The sequence below is a fragment of the Hemiscyllium ocellatum genome, chromosome 31, assembly GCF_020745735.1.
Source record: "Hemiscyllium ocellatum isolate sHemOce1 chromosome 31, sHemOce1.pat.X.cur, whole genome shotgun sequence".
In the NCBI taxonomy this organism is placed as follows: Eukaryota; Metazoa; Chordata; class Chondrichthyes; order Orectolobiformes; family Hemiscylliidae; genus Hemiscyllium; species Hemiscyllium ocellatum.
In genome coordinates this window covers 27,150,994-27,171,323 of record NC_083431.1, presented here as the reverse complement: position 1 = coordinate 27,171,323, position 20,330 = coordinate 27,150,994, and the positions used below count along the sequence as shown (strand labels likewise).

The 20,330-nt window shown below is 39.3% G+C and overlaps 1 long non-coding RNA gene across 1 annotated transcript in view; it reads left to right on the top strand.

The window, feature by feature from the left end:
- Nucleotides 1–12,084: 12,084 nt before the first annotated feature.
- The window catches only part of LOC132830516 (uncharacterized), a 37,082-nt gene continuing 28,836 nt past the window's right edge, over nt 12,085–20,330 (top strand). Inside the window, exon 1 of the long non-coding RNA XR_009646374.1 lies at nt 12,085–12,197. This is a non-coding gene — a long non-coding RNA (uncharacterized LOC132830516). The remainder of the gene's footprint in view (nt 12,198–20,330) is intronic.

Here is a 20,330-nt window from a genome sequence, read left to right as displayed (position 1 = left end):
AGGAAGGATGCCAGAATTGCAGGCAATATTCCAACAGTGGCCTAACCAATGTCCTGTACAACCACAACATGACCTCCCAACTCCAGTACTCAATACTCTGACCAATAAAGGAAAGCATACTAAACGCCTTTTTCACTATGCTATCTACCTGCGACTCCACTTTCAAGGAGCTATGAACCTGCACTCCAAGGCCTCTTTGTTCAGCAACATGCCAATCTATGAAACTTTAACAAACACATGAAAATGCTGAGGATTTGAAGAGTTCTATTAAGTTTCTATATATACTCTGTGATCGTTTAGGAACATTTTGAGATGGTCACTAAAGAATAAAGTAGAATAATCAGAAATCCTGACACAAATCAATAAAGGGGAGCTCACTGCATGAGCTTTAAAAGAGGGATCAGGCTAAGAAACAGATGTGTCTATTAGTGACAGTCAGCAATATAAATATAGCGACAGCCTAACATCTGCATAATATTTAGTGAGTCATACCCACAAGCCTAATTAAACTATATAAAATTAGGTCAATTTGTGCTGAACAAACCTATCACACTTTAGAGATGGATGAAATTGTGCTCAGTTACTCCAATTAAAGATGAAGGGATAATTCTGGCACTGTCTTTGTAATGTGTTCATGACTACATTCCTAATTGCACCTTTTACCATTATTCTGAAAAGACATAACTCAAAATGCTTTTGTTCAGGCAGCAAATTGTTTGCCTATGTATTGTAGAGTGCTGTCATAACTGATTAATGCTGAACAGACTTATCTATGTAAAGCAAATACCATGTGTTTAACAGAGCAAAACTAGCCTTGTTCGGAAAGATTTTTTTAAAATAGACGACAGCGCTCATAGATCCCAGCTGCTAATATAACAAATTAAATTAAATTATACAGAGTTTGGCTATCAAGTGAAAAATATGGAAGGTATATTTTTAAAATTCTGGCATCTAAATTGGCTTGTTAACCATGCTAGTTTCAGTTGCAAATTGTACTTAATTGACCCTAGTTTCATTCTTATCTTTTGGTTTAGAACGTGCATTTATGTCCCATATAATCTGTAACCAGAAATATATACTTTATTTTTAGTTTGATGGAATGTAATAGAGTTATCTGATATGATCCAAAGGCACTTACACAATTTGTGCACTATTCGACGTGTGTGGCATCATTTAGTGTGACTTATTGAAACAATGCATTTAGTCACCACAGGGGCTTTTGAAAGGAAGTAGGGTGTGAAAAAGGAACATAGAGATTTGGGCAATGTTAGACTGCCTGTCACTCCCGACACAATAGGTTGAGCAATGGGTTTTTGGATGATGTGATGATATGTGAATTTAGCATGTGCAAAGAAAATGCCTGAGGAACAGGAACAGTAATTGGTGAAGCTCCAGCTGTGCACTGTGACTAAATCTCTTGCATGTAACAATGGGAGGAGACTCAGCCTGAAATTGTTCAGAATTAATCCCAAATGAGATATTATTTCACTGATATTACTCAGAAAGAGAGGATCACAGAATAACTAAAACATCCACACAAAGATGACATTTTCTCAGAAAATCTATTCGACAGTAAGTTTTAGTTACAGTAATAACAAAAAGGGCAAAATGAAGGCTTGATTTTATATTTTTTCCTTCAAGTTATCATTCAACTTTCCCCACTAAAACAGAAAGATGGAGGATCTGCTTGCAAATCTTTGTCAACGCTAATTCTGCAACAAAGGAAATATTTACTTGTCAGTTGATTCTCTTTTCCTCTCAGCAGGAAGTGCTTTCAGAATAAAATATCAAATCAAGCCTATCAGGCCTGCTTGCTAGTTTTTGGTTAACAGCGTTCTTCAATTATTATTGTACTGTATTTAGAGACATGCAATAGATGTTTTCACACAACCGATCATGCTCTAATGCAGCATTCAAGTAGCCAATATTTTTTCAAAACACACCGGCTAGTCTTGATAATGTGCAGAAGCAAAAGTAATAATTTTTGCTTTTTAATGAGAAACTTAAAAATGACAATGGAATGAAAATTACAATGAGCATGAGTTTTACATACTGGCAACCATTTCTAACTAAAATGGGGCACAAAGGTAAAACATATTCAGTTAGAGCAACAATGTTCATAAAATTTAAAAATTGGTGTGCAATGAATTTATTTCAATTAGTACTTTTTATACCTGTACTATGTTAAAATATCAGAATCACACACCAGGCATGCCCTTTTTGTGGTCTGTGACCTAAGAATTTGTATAAGTTCGTATGTAGCTCCCTTTTAGTTTCAACTGTTTCAATTTAAAAATAACCAGCAACACAACATTATGCTTTAAAAAAAAGTTGAAGGTTAGTTTATTACTCAACTGTTGTTATAAGTTACATAATAATCAAAACGTTTAGTCTGGTGACTCTGTCAGAAAAGTTAACTTTGATTTCTCTTCACAGATGCTGCCAGACCTGCTGAGCTTTTCCAGCAACCTTTGTTTTTTGTTTCTAACTAACTTCTAAATTCACTTAGTCATTGACTTGGTATATTCTCATTTTTTCAGAGTATTGCTGAGACAGGAAGAAATGTTCATACTTCCAGGGATACCATTTACAGTGAGTGTCTATTTATTGGAAATATTCATTGAATTTCAAAAGATCTCTTGAGATTCCTTTTGAAACAAGTTGACTGATTTTGTAGATAAATTACCAAATTCCACCAGTTATTTTGAGCTGTGCAATTTTTTGATATTCAAAACAATCACCAATAGTGGCAGGGTTTTATATTTTCTCCATGAAAATGCAAATTATGAAGGCCAAAGCACTCTCCAATTAAAAGAAGGAAAATGCAATTATTCAAAATCAAATAAAAAGAGATAGTGTTAGAAATACACAGGAAATCAGTGACTATGATTGAGCTAAGACTGCTTTTTAATTAGTCTTTCTTATTTCATATATTAACTGTTGTGTGTTTTCACCATTTCCTTCTACTGAAAAAGGTTCATTAATTGCGCTTTGGCACTCCAAGTATCAAACACCAGTTTAACTCTACATTATTGGAAACATAGTACTGCTACAAAATGCAAACAACATGTACTGGGAGCACATAAATTAAATACTTGATATCATCCATGTCTCAGTTAAAAATCAAACAAGACTAGGTTATAGAGTTGAAAAATGTGGTGCTGGAAAAACACAGTAGGCCAGGCAGCATCCGAGGAGCAGGAGAATCGACTTTTCGGGCGCAAACCCCTCTTCAGAAGACTAGGTTATCGTCCATCAGGATTATTTGGAAGTACTGGTTTCCAGAGCACTGCTCATTCATCAGGTAGCTGTGCAGCAGGATTATAAGACCACAGAATTTATGGCAGAAGATCACAGTGACAAGCATGCTACTGGTACGATATATTGAAGAAACCTCGATTACTGTTGAATCTTTCATCTTTTCGAATGTGTTAGACAATAGGTGCAGGAGTAGGCCATTCAACCTTTTGAATCAACACCACCATTCATTATGATCATGGCTGATCATCCACAATCAGTATCCTGTTCCTGCCTTGTCCCCATAACCCTTGATTCCACTATCTTTAAGAGTTCTATCCATCTCTTTCTTGAAAGTATCCAGAGACTTAGCCTCCACTGCCTTCTGGGGCAGAGCATTCCATATATCCACCACTCTCTGGGTGAAGAAGTTTCTCTACAACTCTGTTCTAAATAGCCTACCCCTTATTTTTAAACTGTGTCCTCTGGTTCTGAACTCAACCATCAGCTGAAACACGCTTCCTGCCTCCAGAATAATCAATGTGGGTGGCATGGTGGCTCAGTGGTTAGTACTGCTGTCTCACAGCACCAGGGTCCCAGCCTTGGACGACTGTCTGTGCAGAGTTTGTACATTCTACCCGTGTCTGTGTGGGTTTCCTCCAGGTGCTCTGGTTTCCTCCCACAGTCCGAAGATGTGCAGGGAGAAAGTAGCAAAGAGTACAATAGGTAAATGGGGGTGGGGATGGAGGTGATAGGTCAGAGGGGAGGGTGGAGCAGAATAGGTGGAAAGGGAGATTGGCAGGTAGGACGGGTCCTGAGGATAGTACTGAGCTGGAAGGATGGAACTGGGGTAAGGTGGGGGGAGGGGAAATTAGGAAACTGGTGGTCCACATTGATGCCCTGTTGTTGAAGTGTTCTGAGACAGAAGATGAGGCGTTCTTTCTCCAGGCATCGGGTGGTGAGGGAGTGGTGGTGGAGGAGGCCCAGGACCTGCATGTCCTCGGCAGAGTGGGAGGGGAAGTTGAAATGTTGGGCCACAGGGCGGTGGGGTTGATTGGTGTGGGTGTCCTGGAAATGTTGCCTGAAGTGCTCTGTGAGGAGGTCTCCAGTCTCCGCAATCTAGAGGAGACTGCATCGGGAGCAATGGATATAATAAATGACATTGGTGGATGTGCAGGTGAAACTGTGATGGATGTGGAAGGCTCCTTTGGGGTCTTGAATGGAGGTGAGGGAGGAGGCATGGGCACAGGTTTTGCAATTCCTGCGGTGGCAGGGGAGAGTGCCAGGATGGGAGGGTGGGTTGTTGGGGGGTGTGGACCTGACTAGGTAGTCGCAGAAAGCAGAAAGGGGTGGGGAGGGAAATATATCTCTGGTGGTGGCGTCTGTTTGGAGGTATCAGAAATGTCGGTGGATGATGCGGTTAATGCGAAGGTTGGTAGGGTGGAAAGTGAGGACCAGGGGGTTCTGTTCTTGTTACAGTTGGAGGGGTGGGGTTTGCGGGTGGAGCTGCGGGATGTGGATGTGATACATTGGAGAGCATCTTCAAACACGTGGAAAGGGAAATTGTGATCTCTAAAGAGGGAGGCCATCTGGTGTGATCTGTGAAGAATAAGCCCAGTCGCTTCAATCTTTCAACATATGATAGTCCCGCCATTCTGGGAACTGACCTTGTGAATGTATGCTGCACTCCCTCAATAGCCAAAATTTCCTTCCTCAAATTTGGAAACCAAGACTGTACACAATACTCCAGGTGCAGTCTCACCAGGGCTCTGTACAGCTGCAGAAGCTCCCATACTCAATTCCTCTTGTTATGAAAGCCAGTATGCCAATAGCTTTCTTCACTGCCTGCTGTACCTGCATGTTTGTTTTCATTGACTGATGTACAAGAACACCTAGATCTCGTTGTACTTCCCCTGTACCCAACTTGACTCTATTTAGACTGTAATGTGCCTTCCTGTTCTTGCCACCAACATAGATAATCACACATTTTTCCACATTAAATTGCATCTGCCATGTATCCGTCCACTCACCTAGCCTGTCCAAATCACCCTCATAACATCCTCCTCACATTTCACCTTGCCACTCAGCTTTGTGGCATCAGCAAATTTGGTAATATTACTTTTAATGCATTCATCTATGTCACTGATGTATATTGTAAACAGCTGCAGTCCCAGCATCAAATCTCGTGGTACTCCACTGGTCACTGCCTGCCATTCTGAAAGGGACCTATTTATCACTACTCTTGCTTCCTGTCAGCCAGCCGATTTTCAATCCAAGTCAGTATTTTGCCCCAATACCATGTGCCCTAATTTTGCTCACTAATTTCCTATGTGGAATTTTATCAAAGACTTTTTGAAAGTCCAGATACACTACATCCACTGGCTCTCCCTTGTCTATCTTCATAGTTACATCCTCAAAGAATTCCAGATTAGTCAAGCACAATTTTCCCTTCATAACTCCATGCTGATTCTGACCTATTTTGTTACTGCTATCCAAATGAGTCGTAATTTCATCTTTTAAAATTGGCTCCAGTATCTTTCCCATCACTGATGTCAGGCTAACCGGTCTATAATTCCATGTTTTTCTCTTCCTCCTTTCTTGAAAAGTCGGACAACATTAACCACCCTCCAATCCACAGGAATTGATCCTAAATCTATAGAACATTGGAAAATTATTACCAATGCATCCACGATTTCTAGAGCCACCTCCTCAAATACCCTGGGATGCAGACCATCAAGTCCCGGGGTCTTATCAGCCTTCAAACCTAACAGTCTACCCAACACCATTTCCTGCCTAATATAAATTCCCTTCAGTTCATCCGTTATCCTATGTCCTTCAGCCACTATTACATTTGGGAGATTGCTTGTGTCTTCCCCAGTGAAGACAGATCCAAAGTACCTATTCAACTCTTCTGCCATTTTCTTGTTCCTCATAATACATACACGCATTTCTGTCTTCAAGGGCCCAATTTTAGACTTAGCTTTTTTTTTCACTTACCTAAAAAAGCTTTTACTATCCTCCTTTATATTTTTGGCCAGTTTGCTTTTGTACCTCATTTTTTCTCCATATATTGCCTTTTCAGTTATCCTCTGTTGTTCTTTAAAACTTTCCCAGTCCTCCGGCTTCCCACTCATCTTTGCTATGTTATACTTCTTCTCTTTTATCTTTATACAGTCCTTAATTTCCCTTGTCAGCCATGGTCGCCCCAGCCTCCCCTTAGGATCTTTCTTCTTCTTTGAACTGATCCTGCATCTTATGCATTATATCCAGAAATACCTGCCATTGTTGTTCCACTGCCATCCCTGCTAGGGTATTGAACTTTGGCCAGCTCCTCCCTCATAGCTCCATAGTTCCCTTTGTTCAACTGCAATACTGACACTTTCGATTCTCCCTTCTCACTCTCAAATTGCAGATTAAAACTTATCATACTATGGTCAATACCTCCTAATGGCTCCTTTACTTCAAGGTCCCTGATCAAATCTGGTTTGTTGCACAACACCCAGATCCAGAATTGCATCCTCCCCGGTAGGCTCCAGTACAAACTGTTCTAAGATTCCATCTCCACAAATTTCCTTTCTTGGGGTCCAGTACCATCCTGATGCTCCCAGTCTACCTGCGTGTTGAAATCCCCATAACAACTATAGTAATACCTTTGCGGCAGGCCAATTTCAACTCCTTATTCAATTTACACTCTACATCCAGACTACTGTTTGGGGGCCTGTAGATAACTCCCATTAGGGTAGTTCTACCCTTAGAATTTCTCAGCTCCATCCATACTGACTCTACATCTCCTGATTCTATGTTCCCCCTCACGAGGAACTTAATATCATTCCTCACCAACAGGGTTGCAGGTTTCAGTTCATTAATATGTAAATTCCAGAACTTCTTTCAAATCATATTCTCAAGATCACTTTAGGTTTAATGAACCAAAACCAGCCACCCATTCTAAAAGATGAACGACTTAACAACAATCTAGTTTATTCAATATATGGTATCATTTGCATGCATGACACTGTGATCTTTTGCCATAAATTCTGTGTCTTATGATCCAGCTCCACAGCTACCTGGTAAAGAAGCAGCACTCCAAAAGCTAAAATGTCCAAATAGACCTGTTGGACTATAACCTTGTGTTGTATGATTTTTAAACTTTGCCCACCCCAGTCCAACACCAGCACCTCCACATCATGTCTCAGTTGGCAGCACTCTCAGCTAAATATCAAGCTTCGAAGTCCCAGCACAAAAAAATCGATTGTCATGCCAATACTGTAGGTTGGAGGACTGCACTATTAGAGGTGGCGTTTTCCAAATGAAACATTAAACTCCATGCGGCTGGTCGGATATACGTTATGTGAAAAATCCTACAACACTCTTTCAACAGAAAAGCAGGGGAGTTATCCCTGTGTCCTAGTCAATACTGTTCCCTAAATCAGTGTAAATATAAATTATCTGGTCATTCCCCCATTACTACAACAGTGACCATAATTTAAAAGTACTTCACTGGTTGTAACGCGCTTTGAGATGCCTTGTGGTCATGAACAGCGCTATATTAACGGCAATGTAGAAAATAAATAGACTATCATGTCACAAGCAAAAAAAAAGTTTCTTTGACCGAAAATAAGTAAGTCACATTATTGGGAGTGCTCTTAGCCAAAGAACTCGTGCATTTGGCTCAATTTTTGTTATTATGTAGTGGAACAGCCAATTCACCCACAAAATTTCTTAGATAATGAGATAAACAAAACAACCCGAGCTAATGGCGTCGAAGTCACTGGGAAACCCCTTTATTATCTTTCGAAGAGTGCCGTGTCATTTACTAAACGCTCTTTTACTTAGCGAGCATAATATCTCATTCTGAAAAATTAAATAAACAACGTTATTGGTACCGAACAGCATTGGTGTCAGGCCAGATTATAAATCTCTGTGACGTGAAGTTTGAGTCAAAAAACAAATCTACGATGTTTCTAAACATTAGTCTTTCCAAATGATTATCTCCTATAAGGCGTTAAAGTTAATTTATATATTTATTTCACAATTTCACACGACTGAAAACTGTCGCTGTGACTTGTAAAATACATTTGAGCAATCGAAGTATCTTGCTGTTGTTAGGTAACCGTCGGGAAATTTTGATTATGAAATACGCACTGGGCCACCTGCATGTTAGGAAAAATCCAAAGTGCACTTGTTCTATCGTTCAGTTTGCACGACAGGACAAGGGCACGAACGATGATTAGCACATGATGATGATCTGCCTACTTGGGGAAAGTACAAAGAAAATGTATTTTTTAAAGTTAACGTAACGTCTTGAGGAAAACCAGTGATCAAGAAGGCCTTTGTGATTTAAGTTATTAAAGATAAAGGCAGGAAGCCATTATGACACATTTTTCTTAGGAAAAAAGTTACATTTAGTTGGGTCAGCGGTGGCACGTGATCGGGATTACATCACATTACTGTACGTCCAGTAGTCACGAGGGCGAGACATGGAAACAGCTGATCGGCCCCATGAGGTCACTAGGTTCGCGGCGCTCAGCTGGAGGGGGCGGGCACCGCTACGCAAACCTTTCTGTTGAGTCATTGAATCCGCCCACCCACCTAGGCCCCGCCTCATCCAACCCTCGATAGGCCCTTAAGACACAGCCCGCCACGCTGAGTGGCTACAGGAGCTGCCAGTCATGATGCCCCTTTGCCATTCAGAATTGTACATATTCTTTTAAAAGGTTAGATTCAGATAAAATAAAATGTTTGTTTTCATAATTGGAATTGTCTTATTCCTGTTCGGTTAAGCGTGAAAACAAACGTACAAAAGTATGTACAGTAATATGATGGGTGCCAATAATGACGTTCAAGTTATAGCAATAACCCAACCTTTCATGGTAAAACTATCCTCAACATTCCTCCATATGCTCCCATTTTAATCAGTTCCAGCGAATTAGCCGTCAAACCTTAAATCGCCATTCATAAAATGCTAAGTCATGCAGACGCAATCTGTTCTGGGACGTGTAGTTTGGTCATGCGCGACGTGCTCCGTAACCGTTAAACAGCCGGGGCACGAACGACAAATCCCACAAAGCAGCGCGCACCAGCTCGCTGTCGTTGGAGAGGCGGGCACTGGCCCGCGTGTTCGCATTGGGTTGTCTGCCCCACTGACGTCAGGCTTGGAAGGCCACTGGCACGACAGCTGCAATCGATTGGCTCATGTGGTAGTCAATCATCATACGTCACGTCTACCAGTTATTGCTCTCCACCCCACCCCCGCCTCCTCCCAAAAACGATTTTTAAATTCCTCCCCTCGCACAGCGGCTGGGAAGAAATCGTGGCGCTGCCGAGTCCAGTCCCCTCCTCCTGGTTGGGCGAACTGCAGCCGGAGCCGCGCCCCGTTGCCCATTCCCCGCGCAGGGATTGGTGGGAGCGGTTGTCAATCAGATCTGACGGTGCCGTGACGGTGGTAACTGTCAAGTGAAGTTAAGTGGGGAGCTGGTCGGTGTCTCAGTTCATCAGTCAGTCTGATGGTTGGTGCAGTGAGAGTGGACTTATTCTAATCAGGGGAAAAGTGTACAGTCACTTACCAGCGGCATTGCTGGCTGACCCAACTGGCTAAGAAGGAAAGCTTCTGGTAAAGAAGGTGATGGTCGCCGACTTGTCATTGACGAATCATCAGTTACTGAGAGGTCTGAGGCAGCGAGGCGCCGCTGGGACAGAGACTTTCACGGGGAGTTGGTTCACTCTCTTGCAGCCTGGAGGGTGGTGATGTGAATGTGCGCAAGTTCCTGAAGTTTCATTAAAAAAATCTTAAGGGATTCTAGACAACTCCCTACAAGTGCAGAAAAAAGATGAAAAGTGAATTAACAATTTTTCTTAAAAAGTTCAATTCTTATACGTCTTAACTCTTTTCCCCCCTCCCCCCCGAAGAAAGATCTGCCGTGTTTGTTTAAGTAAGATTTTATTTCTCGATCCTTTTTTTTAATGGGTCTATGATGTTTTTTTAGCTAACGAAGCTTTTTCTGCGTCAAGAAAAGGGAACGGCCTGTCTTTTAAAGATCTTTTAAACGTACTGTATTGAAAATAGGTGAAGGTCAGGAAAGTTCTAGAAGTGCAGCTGACTACTATCTGGGAGGTATAAAGACTTTTTTTTAAAAAAATCGGTTTTATTTAAATTGATTTAGGGAAGTGAACATTTGGCCTCCACCTCGCCTGACCCAGAATTTCTGGATAAATCTTTGTTTCCATATGGTGCTTAAATAATAGACCCCCAAAAAAGATTTTAAATTAGGGAAATGACTTCCTGAGCGTGTTGCACTAATATTTTAGTAGCCGGGAGGCAGAGAATATATTTATTTTCTCTCTTTTTTTTCGCGACTTTGGTTGTTTGCATTTATCTTTATTCATGCTTACGCAACACTGCAGTTGAGTTCCTGCCCTTAGTTTGGAACTGCAGGGAGCAGTCTAGCTCCAATGTCATTGCTCTTGCGTAAGTTAAAATGGGTTTTCCCCCCTATATTTAATTATGAGAACTTCAATAGCTTAGCCCCCTGTACAATGAAAGTGTTCCAAAGTCTCCAGATAATAATTATTTTTTTGTGCTTTGGGAACCGTGCATTGCCTCGGAACTGAGAGTACGCGGGTGAACAGAATCTCTGCGGGGAGAAAAAGTGAGATGACTAATGCGATTTATTATAAATCTTGAACATTTTATCTAGAACTAGATGATTCATATTTTTCACCAGGTTTGTAAAAGTATGGGGTACTCTTAATGTTGGAAATAACTATTGATGTGTTTTGTGTGGAAAATTTCCTCCCGAGACGTGGGGTGTGTACAACTTACTGCGAATCTTGTATGTCAGAAATGAACGTACTGGGAATTTATATTTTGGCAGATTTTGGGATTCTCCCCATGACTAACTATGAACTGGAAGGAACTGTTTAAGAGCAAAACATCGTATATAAATTGGATATTATCAAACGAGTTAATCTTCAAGAACGAATGATGTTGTCCCTTTCCAGTGGCTCTACCATGCTATCCAACCTGTAAGTAAACACTTGATCTGTCGAAATATATTATTTCTATTTCAATATCATTATATCTTAAATATAATTTTGGTAAATGAGTTTTGAATTTAACTATACCTGTTCCTTTATAGATAATGTTTTATGTATAAGGAGTTTTCAAATACTTTGCGGGGACCTCTGATTTTGTCGTCTTCCTCTCTCTCCTCCTCACCCCACCCAAGACTGTTTCCTGTTAAGTCACTGAATGAATGCCTCCTTAAACTTGGCCTATTGCTGAATCATGCATTAAAGCCAAGGTGAAGGGAGGTACTATACTGAAATTTTTATCACAGTTCAGACAAATGGGGCTGGCAGACTGATTGGAATTTGCTATATGCAAGAGGCATCTCAAGAATTCACAGCATCATAAGTTGACAGTAACCCACATTACTAAAGACAGGCTGGTCCAGTTTCCATAGCTACAGTACCTCCTGCATTCTCTTCTGTTAAGTCTATCTAAGTAGGGTGTGGCCTCTTTTAAAATAACTACACTTATTTCCATATGAAGGGAATTGTTTTTCTCTTTGAAAACAAGATTGAGCTGTGGAAATGTCTTTTATGCAATTGAGTTTTCAATGTACTAGAAACTATTGTCATAGCCCAGGTTGTGAAGCTAATAAAATAAACTTGGTTTTTAAGTGATTCTGGTTTCTACTATAACTTCATAAGGTTCAATTACTATGTAACTTAACCAGGGAGATAAAGAATTTTTTTCTTTTTTTGTAGGAGGATTGAATTCCATGAATTACTCTGGCTATCCGACAGCCGTTCTTCACTGGCTAGTTTTATGTCCGTGTCAAGCAGCTAAAGCTGCCAGTTGAAGAACTGTTGAGGTTGGCTATTTGCAACGGGACGATGAAGAGGATGTGAATGTATGGCTCTGTGGGCCAGAAGGGACTTAACTGTTCTAGTCTTGTGTGAGTAAACATTGATTACTTGGTCTGGAAGAAACATGCTTTGTAATACAGCATGCTCCAATTGGCTTAATGCTCAGTTGCATAACTTTGATTATATTGTATAAATGCACACTTATAACTTCTGTGTCTGGGTGGGGCTGTTTTTACTTATCTTTATGTTGCAAAAAGAATTCTAATGTGCTTAACCTCTGCATTTTGTAAAGATTCCAGGGGGCAGTTTTTTCTTATGGTACTTTGTTTAAAAAGTTGTAATCAAAATAATTGCCTACTTTTAGTTTACTGCACAAAACATAACCATATGAATTTTTGTTTTGAATGCAATTCCTTCATTAGTCAAATTCCTTTGCACTGACGTACCTCTCAGCTTATCATGTTAAAACATGAGCTGTATTAAAGAAACAATACAGTTCAAAAAATAGCTTTGACTTTATATATAGCTTGTGTTTTGTGTTTTGAGTTTTTAGGTTAATGTTCAAAATGGCTAGCTCAATTTGCAGCTTATGACTGGTTCTCTATAATCACCACTTTTTTTTAGAAACAAAAGTGTTGCCATTCATATTACCAAATCAATATTTTTCCTTTTTCATTAGATCTGTGGTTTTGGGGCAAGAAAAATCAATTCTTTTGGAAGCCACTTCATCAAACTGCAACCATTACAGTTTTGTTTTTAAGGAATAAATCCCTGCAGCCTTAGACAAGTAGCCCTGTATCCAAATCTTCTATGCAACTGTTTTTTTTTCCCTTGGAGAAATAACTATATATATGTACTGCATTTTATAATGGGGAAATGTCCTGTGTAGCTTCATTTTAAGTGTAATTACATGACAATTGTGTCCAAGTCAAAACAACTGATGTCAAAAGGCATGATGTAGATGTTGCTTTCTACTAAATAAATGTTAGATAAAATACTCGGTAAATTGTATTTCACCTTGAACTTGCACAAGTTGACATTCATCAAAAGTTCAGATTGCTTGAAAATTAATTTTTAAAATTTCTTTTGGTTGGACAAACTCCTTGGTTTTTTTTTAAAAAACCCTCTAATTTAAAAAAGTCTTCTGTTTCAATCCTCACAGCTGTAACTTCTAAAATTAATTCCAAATTTCCACTGACAATATTAATAAATTGCCCAACAAGCTTTCAAGTTTTAAGTTTGTTTTTATGGAGCAAACCAGCTAAAAACATTGACTTCAAAATATTTTTTCCAGATAACTTGTACTCTAAGTGACTAAAATTTACCTTTTTCACTTCACAATACTTTGTACCTTTTTAAGTGTGTAATTCATTGAGATTTGGAGATGCCAGTGTTGGACTGGTGTGTAAAGTTAAATCACACAGCACCAGGTTATAGTCCAACAGGTTTAATTGGAAGCATTAGCTTTTGGAGTGCTACTCCTTCCGCAGGTGTTTGTGGAGTATAAGATTATAAGACGCAGAATTTATAGCAAAAGTTTAGTGATGGAACTAAAATTATATATTGAAAAAGAACTGGATTGTTTGATCTGTTAGAATGAACACGTTGGTTTCAGAACCATTGCAAAATGATTGGCTCAAAAGTATTTGCACCTTTTTTAAGCAAGTAAATTGCAATCTGTGAACTAGCTTTTGTAGTTGGGTTTATCATGATTCCTCCCTTAGCGAGAGCTAGGCAAAACTTCCAAGCTGGTTTAAATCCTTAAGCCTATTGTCTTAGTATAAAATAACTTGCATTCATGCATGGTGAATCACTGACTTGTGCTCCTCCTAACTTAATCCTACCATGGCTTCTTGTAGGCACTTCTCCCTCTTCAACCCTACCTCCATGGCAACATGAATTACATTTTTGGAGGGTGGGGAAAAGAGGAAACCTGGTGGCTCAGTGATTAGCACAGCTACCTTAGCACCAGGGCCATATGTTTTGCTTCTAGCCTTGGGTGACTGGAGTTTGCATATTCTCCTGGTGTCTGCATGGGTTCCCACCCCCAGTCCAAAGTTATACAGTTAAGTGTATTGACAATGGTAAATTGCTGAAGGATGTGCAGGCTTATGTGGGTTAGCCATGGTAACTGGGGTTGGGGGATAGGGTGGAGAGTTGGGTCTGGGTGAGATGCTGTTTAAAGGTCAGTGCAGACTCAATGGGCTGAATAGTCTGTTTTCTGCACTGTAGGGATTCTGATTCTACTTAACAATAAATGCTAATTTAGCTCTCCTTCAACCTTTCAATTGCATGTTATCCTGCAGCTAAAAGTTTAGGATCAGTTTACAAAAACACTACATTACTAACACCTTTTTGTAGGATTTCTTAGACAAACAATCAATCCACTATCAGCATTGAGGTTTTGGACATTGTTTACCAGTATGTGCAGCTACGTACTTCTTCAAACAACCTAAAATACTACTAGAATCTTTGGCAAACTTGGGTGGCTGCGTTTTAGCAATGCTCAGAACATGTCACACAATTCCTCCCTTGATCCATTTTGTTATCGAGACAATCTTTAACCATTTTAAAACCTTAGTTATGCTGGACAGCAAGATCTTTTATACAGAAAAACAATTTCCAATTGACCAGAAAATAATGGGAAAACTAATGTGGCTACAGGAAGGTGCATGAATAGGTTTTAAAGTATTTAAAAGGTTAAAAGAAACTTGCAGTAGAAATGTGGAAGAGATGCTATTAACATAATTTTGACCTAACAAGAGCCCAATAGCTGATTGCTACAGGATTGATTTTAGTAAACCAGTAGTTACCAAGCATGTCCTCCATCTGATTTTGCAAGGTTTAATTTTTTTAAGTTAACTTTTCAAAGTCCAGAAAGCCTTCTATGGAAAGTGAAAATTGTGTAGCTGTACACATGCAAATAAATCCCTTGATTCAAAGTAAATATGGCCATGGGTATGAATAGATGTTGCCATTCTTTGTGATAATTGAAATATTTATACTTTGATTTATATGGCAACTTGATGACTGAATTCTATTGAAATTCTAATGCCCCCTTAAACTTTGTACAGTATCTCAGTATTTTGGTTGGACTGATGTAAAAGATTTCTATTCCAGTATCATTCAATTGATATTTGCCATCTAGGTTAGATTGGATTTTGTTTAAAAGAAATCTATAGAAAAATGATGATCTTTGGTTTATGGCTTACTTGAGTCACACCCTGATAGTTCTGAATTTGAGCCAACACTCCAATCTAATAGCTATAGTACTTTCAGCCTTGACCTGGAAAGTTTCTTTTGCAGCAAGTACATCGATGGCACATGGTGGCTGCATCTGAAAGACCTGTTAAGGGATTTTGAAACAATTAAATTGTCAAACAGTTCTGAATATTGAAACATTGTATTTACTACTTTCTTTGTAAAAAGCACTAATGTTTTGTAAATAAGCCAATAAGCGATGAGGCCACATTAGATTTGGCCAGGTGTTAGATTTGGAGGTAGGTGAGCACTTTGAATTGTGGTCACTATTGCCAATTACCTTTTACTTTGGCGATAGAAAGGGATAGGTATCTGTTGCAGGGCAAGAGTTATAGCTGGGGTAAAGACAATTATGATACGATTAGGTAAGATTTAGGATGCATAGGGTAAGGAGCTGCAGGTGATGGACGCAATTGAAATGTGGAGCTTTTCAAAAAAACAGCTACTGCGTGTCTTTGAATATGTACTTGGAAGGCAGGGGGGAAGTTGTCAAGTAAGGGAACATTTATCTTTACTGAAAATGAGACATGAAGGCTCCATTAAATTGCTTGAGAGTTAAAAGTTAACCAGGAAGGGCCTGAAGAGTACTAAGAGGAGCCGGTAGGGGACATATAAAGTCCTTGGCAGGTAGGATCAAGGAAAACTCTAATGCCTTCTGTAAGTATTTCCGGATCAAAAGAAATACTGATTCTGGTAAGATTAGGGCCATCAAGGACAGGAGTGGAAATTGTGCGTGGAGTCCATGGCGATAGGAGAGGCACCAAATTAAAATTTTTTTGTCTTTTTCCTATGAGTACTGACAGTTTTGTTGGGGAGAATACTGAGATAGTGTAGATGAGATTGAGGTTCATGAGGAGGTGTTAGTAATTGTGTAAAATAGATGGGATTTATCCTAGGGTTCTCGGGGAAGCTGAGGAGTTTAGAGTGTTTGGCTTTGATCTTTGTCAACAGGCATAGTATCAGAAGACTAGAGGATAGCAAATGTCTCCTTGTTCAAGAAGTGGAGTAGAGACAACCCTGGTAATTACAGATCAGCGAACCTTACTTTGGTTGTTGGAAATGGTTATAAGAGATGGGATTTATAATCATTTAGAAAAGAATAATTTGAATAGGGATAATCAGTTTTGTGAAGGTAGGTCGTGCCTCAAAACGGAGTCCTTTGTGAAGGTGATCAAACCGGAGGATGAGGATAAAGTGGTTGATGTGGTGTATATGGATTTCAGTGAAATGTTTGAAAGGTTTCCTGTGATAATGAATTGCAGAAAATAGAGGCATGGAATTGAGGATGATTTAGTGGTTTTGATCAGAAATTGGTGAATTGTAAGAAGACAGAAGGTGTTGGTTGATGGGAAATGGTCATTCTAGAGTTCAGTTACTAGTGGTGTAGCACAAGGATCTGTTTTGGCACCATTGCTGTTGGTCATTTTCATAAATAACGTGGATGAGGGCATAGAATGAGTTAGTAAATTTGTAAATGTTACTAAAGTCAATGGTGTGGTGGACAGTGTGGAAGGATGTTGTAGGTTACAGTCCAGCTCTGCAGGTTATCTATGTCCCTCTGAGGTGGCAAATGGAGTTGAATGTGGAAAAATGAGGTGATTCACTTTGGAAGGAGTAACAGGAATACAGAATACTGGGCTAATGGTAAGATTCTTGGTAGTGTGGATGAGCATAGAGATCTGAGTCCATGGGAATAAATCCCTGAAACTTGCTACCCAGGTTAATAGGGTTTAAGAAGGTGCACAATGTGGTTTGCTTTTATTGGTAGAGAGATTGAATTTTGGAGCCATGAGGTCATGTTACAGCTGTAAAACAACTCTGCTGAGACTGTATTAGAGTATTGCGTACAGTTCTGGTCGCTTTATAGGAAGGGTGTGGAAGTATTCGAAGGGGTGCAGAGGAGATTTACTAAAATGCTTCCTGGTATGGAGGGAAGACCTTATGATGGGCTTAGGGACCTGAATCAGTTTTTGTTAGGTGGTTGAGGGGTGACTTAATAGGGGGAATCCAGATGATCAGAGGATTAGAGGGGGTGGATGGTGAGAACTGTTTTCCTTGGACGGTGATGGCTAACACAAGGGGATTCTCTTTCACACCATGATTTAAAGCTATAGGACAGATGTCATAGGTTCTTTACTCAAAGTAGTAAGGGCGTGGAATGCCCTACCTGCAACTAAAGTGAACTCACCACCATTACGTGCATTTGAATGGTCGTTGGATAAACATGTGGATGATAATGGAATAATGTAGGTTTGATGGGCTACAGATTGGTTTCACAGGCCAGTGCAACATCAAGGGCTGAAGGGCCCGTACTGTGCTGTAATGTTCTATGTATGTTTTGTTTGAAGCCAGTATAATGCAAAACTCCATGCATAATGGTAGTTTGTCTCAAATGTATATTGATAACTGAAATGGATTTTCTTGCTAAAGTTGACATTAAAAATGCATTGTTGAACAGAACTATTGAAATACCATGTTTAAGAATGCACCCCTAATTAAATATAAATGATAACCAAAATGTGTAGCAGAAAGTGCTATGAGATATGTAAACCTGCAATATTTCAACATCTAACTAACAAATTTAGTACAAAAGGTTGTTCTAACTCCCTCTTGCTTTCTTGGTAGGAATGTTGCAAAAAATTCATCTTGTGTAAACATGTAACTTGACAGCAGCCTGATTTACATAGGATTATATAGTGTATAAACAGGGTAGAAATGAACCATTCAACCCAACCAGTCCATGTTGACACTTACGACTTATACAAACTTCTTTCCAAGTTTCTAAATATGGAAAGAAGTCACTATAGCCTCAGAGGATCATAATGCTGTATTCTCATGAGTGAGACAACTTGTAGTGATTAAAACTTAAGGGTTTGAGGAGGTGGAACCTGATGACCTCAGCTGAATGCAGGAAGTGAAACCATGCTGTTGATGTCTCCTCTATTCCCTTCACCATATTTGTATTGCTCTCCCTAAGCGTATCAATGCTTTTTGGTTCAGTGGTACTGTATTTTACATGTTCACTGCTTTTGGTAAATAAGATCTGTGTGTCTCTGTCAAGCTTTTTTTCTTTATTTCAATTAACTCCTCTATGCCAATTTTCTTTCAAGTTAAAAATGATATTTTCCCTCCATGCTTTTGTTTTCATAATATAACATGTTGAAATGTGGTAAAACTGTAAAATCAAATGTGGTTTGATTTTCATAGATTTAGCATAACCTCCCTAGTTCCCAATTTTATCCCATTAGAAATAATGCTTTCTGATTAGTTTGCTTTGTTTTGATGTCTATGCAAAGCCAGCAGCACACTTTTTTTTAGTGATTAGTAAGTTTGCACTCCAGAGACCCTTTATTTCATCTGAGCTTGCACCTGCCAGTTTTTTTAAAAAAGACCATCTATCCTTCTTGCCAAAGCATATGACTTCATTTGCCCATTCTGCAAGTTTGTTTTTGCCCTCCTGTAATTCTATGCTGTTCTTTAGGATTTGGGCATCATCCCTAGTTACCCTTAATTGTATGGCATACAAGGTAATTTCAACAGGCAGTCATATTACTATCTGCCTGGAGTTATGTAGATAGTTCAGATAAGGATGGCTGATCAATTCTATCTCTCTGAAAGAAATTAGTGAATCAGAATGGTTTTAACACCAATCAATGGTACTTTCTGTGGTCATCCTTACTAAGACCAACTTTGTTTCAGATTTATTAATTGTATTTAAATTCTGTGGTGGGGTTTGAACATATCTGTTAAGAGCAATGGCCTGGTGACTGCATACAAGTCCAGTGAATACTTAACAAAATCCACTGCTTCCAAATTAACAACTACCCTTTACTCCCACAAGCTTTGTTTGAAGCCAAATAGCACTCTATTCTGCCACTTAACCCCCCCCCCATCTATTTTCTAACTTTATTTAGACTGTAATTGGGCATTTATTGAAACACTTTTCAAATACTGAAATTACATATACATTACTGTTGTCTACTGCTTTTTTTCTCTTAAAAATTCAATAAAGTTGGTCAGGCAAGGATTTCCCTTTTTTGAAATCTATATTGACTATTAATTGGCCAAGGACTTCCAATCTCTGGATAATTAGACTGGGTGTTCTTGAAAATAACACTTGAAGTTCCAAAAGCTAACTACAGTCAGTTCTGCTATAACACATTAATTCTGTTCTCGTGCAATGCCATACTAAAGTCATGTAATAGCAGCACAACTTAAACTAATGGGAATGGAGTTGCATCATAAGGAATGTATGCTTTAAAACTTCACTTTAGAAAGTGTCCCAATTTGTCAATTGTGTTATAGTGAATTCAGTTAACAAAATGACCTGTACGTGGTGAACTTTGAGTTCTTATCTACTTCCCTTTATAGTTAGGTAAGAAACATTTGAAAGGGATTAAAATTTGCTTTAACTCAAGTGATAGGGTGGCTCAGGTGACTGTGCAAACTCCACACACAGACAATCCTTATATTTGCATGGGTTTCTTCCCACAGTCTGGAGATGTGCAAGTTGGGTGACTAGCCATGGAAAATGTAAGGTTGCAGAAACATATCTTTCAAAACTGCACTTTGTAGTTTTTTTTCTCTAATATATTGGTGTTCTTGTGTTAGGAAATCCTAGTAATTGCAAAACATTGAACTTGCAATCTATAATATTCGAGTAAAAAGTGAGGTCTGCAGATGCTGGAGATCAGAGCTGAAAATGTGTTGCTGGTTAAAGCGCAGCAGGTTAGGCAGCATCCAAGGAACAGGAAATTCGACGTTTCGGGCCAGAGCCCTTCATCAGGCTCTGGCCCGAAACGTCGAATTTCCTGTTCCTTGGATGCTGCCTAACCTGCTGTGCTTTAACCAGCAACACGTTTTCAGTTGCAATCTATAATGCCAAGTTTCACTCTAGGCACACAGTTGCTAGAAAAGTCAATCAGCTGGGATCAATCGTGTGGGGCACTTGGAATGGGCAT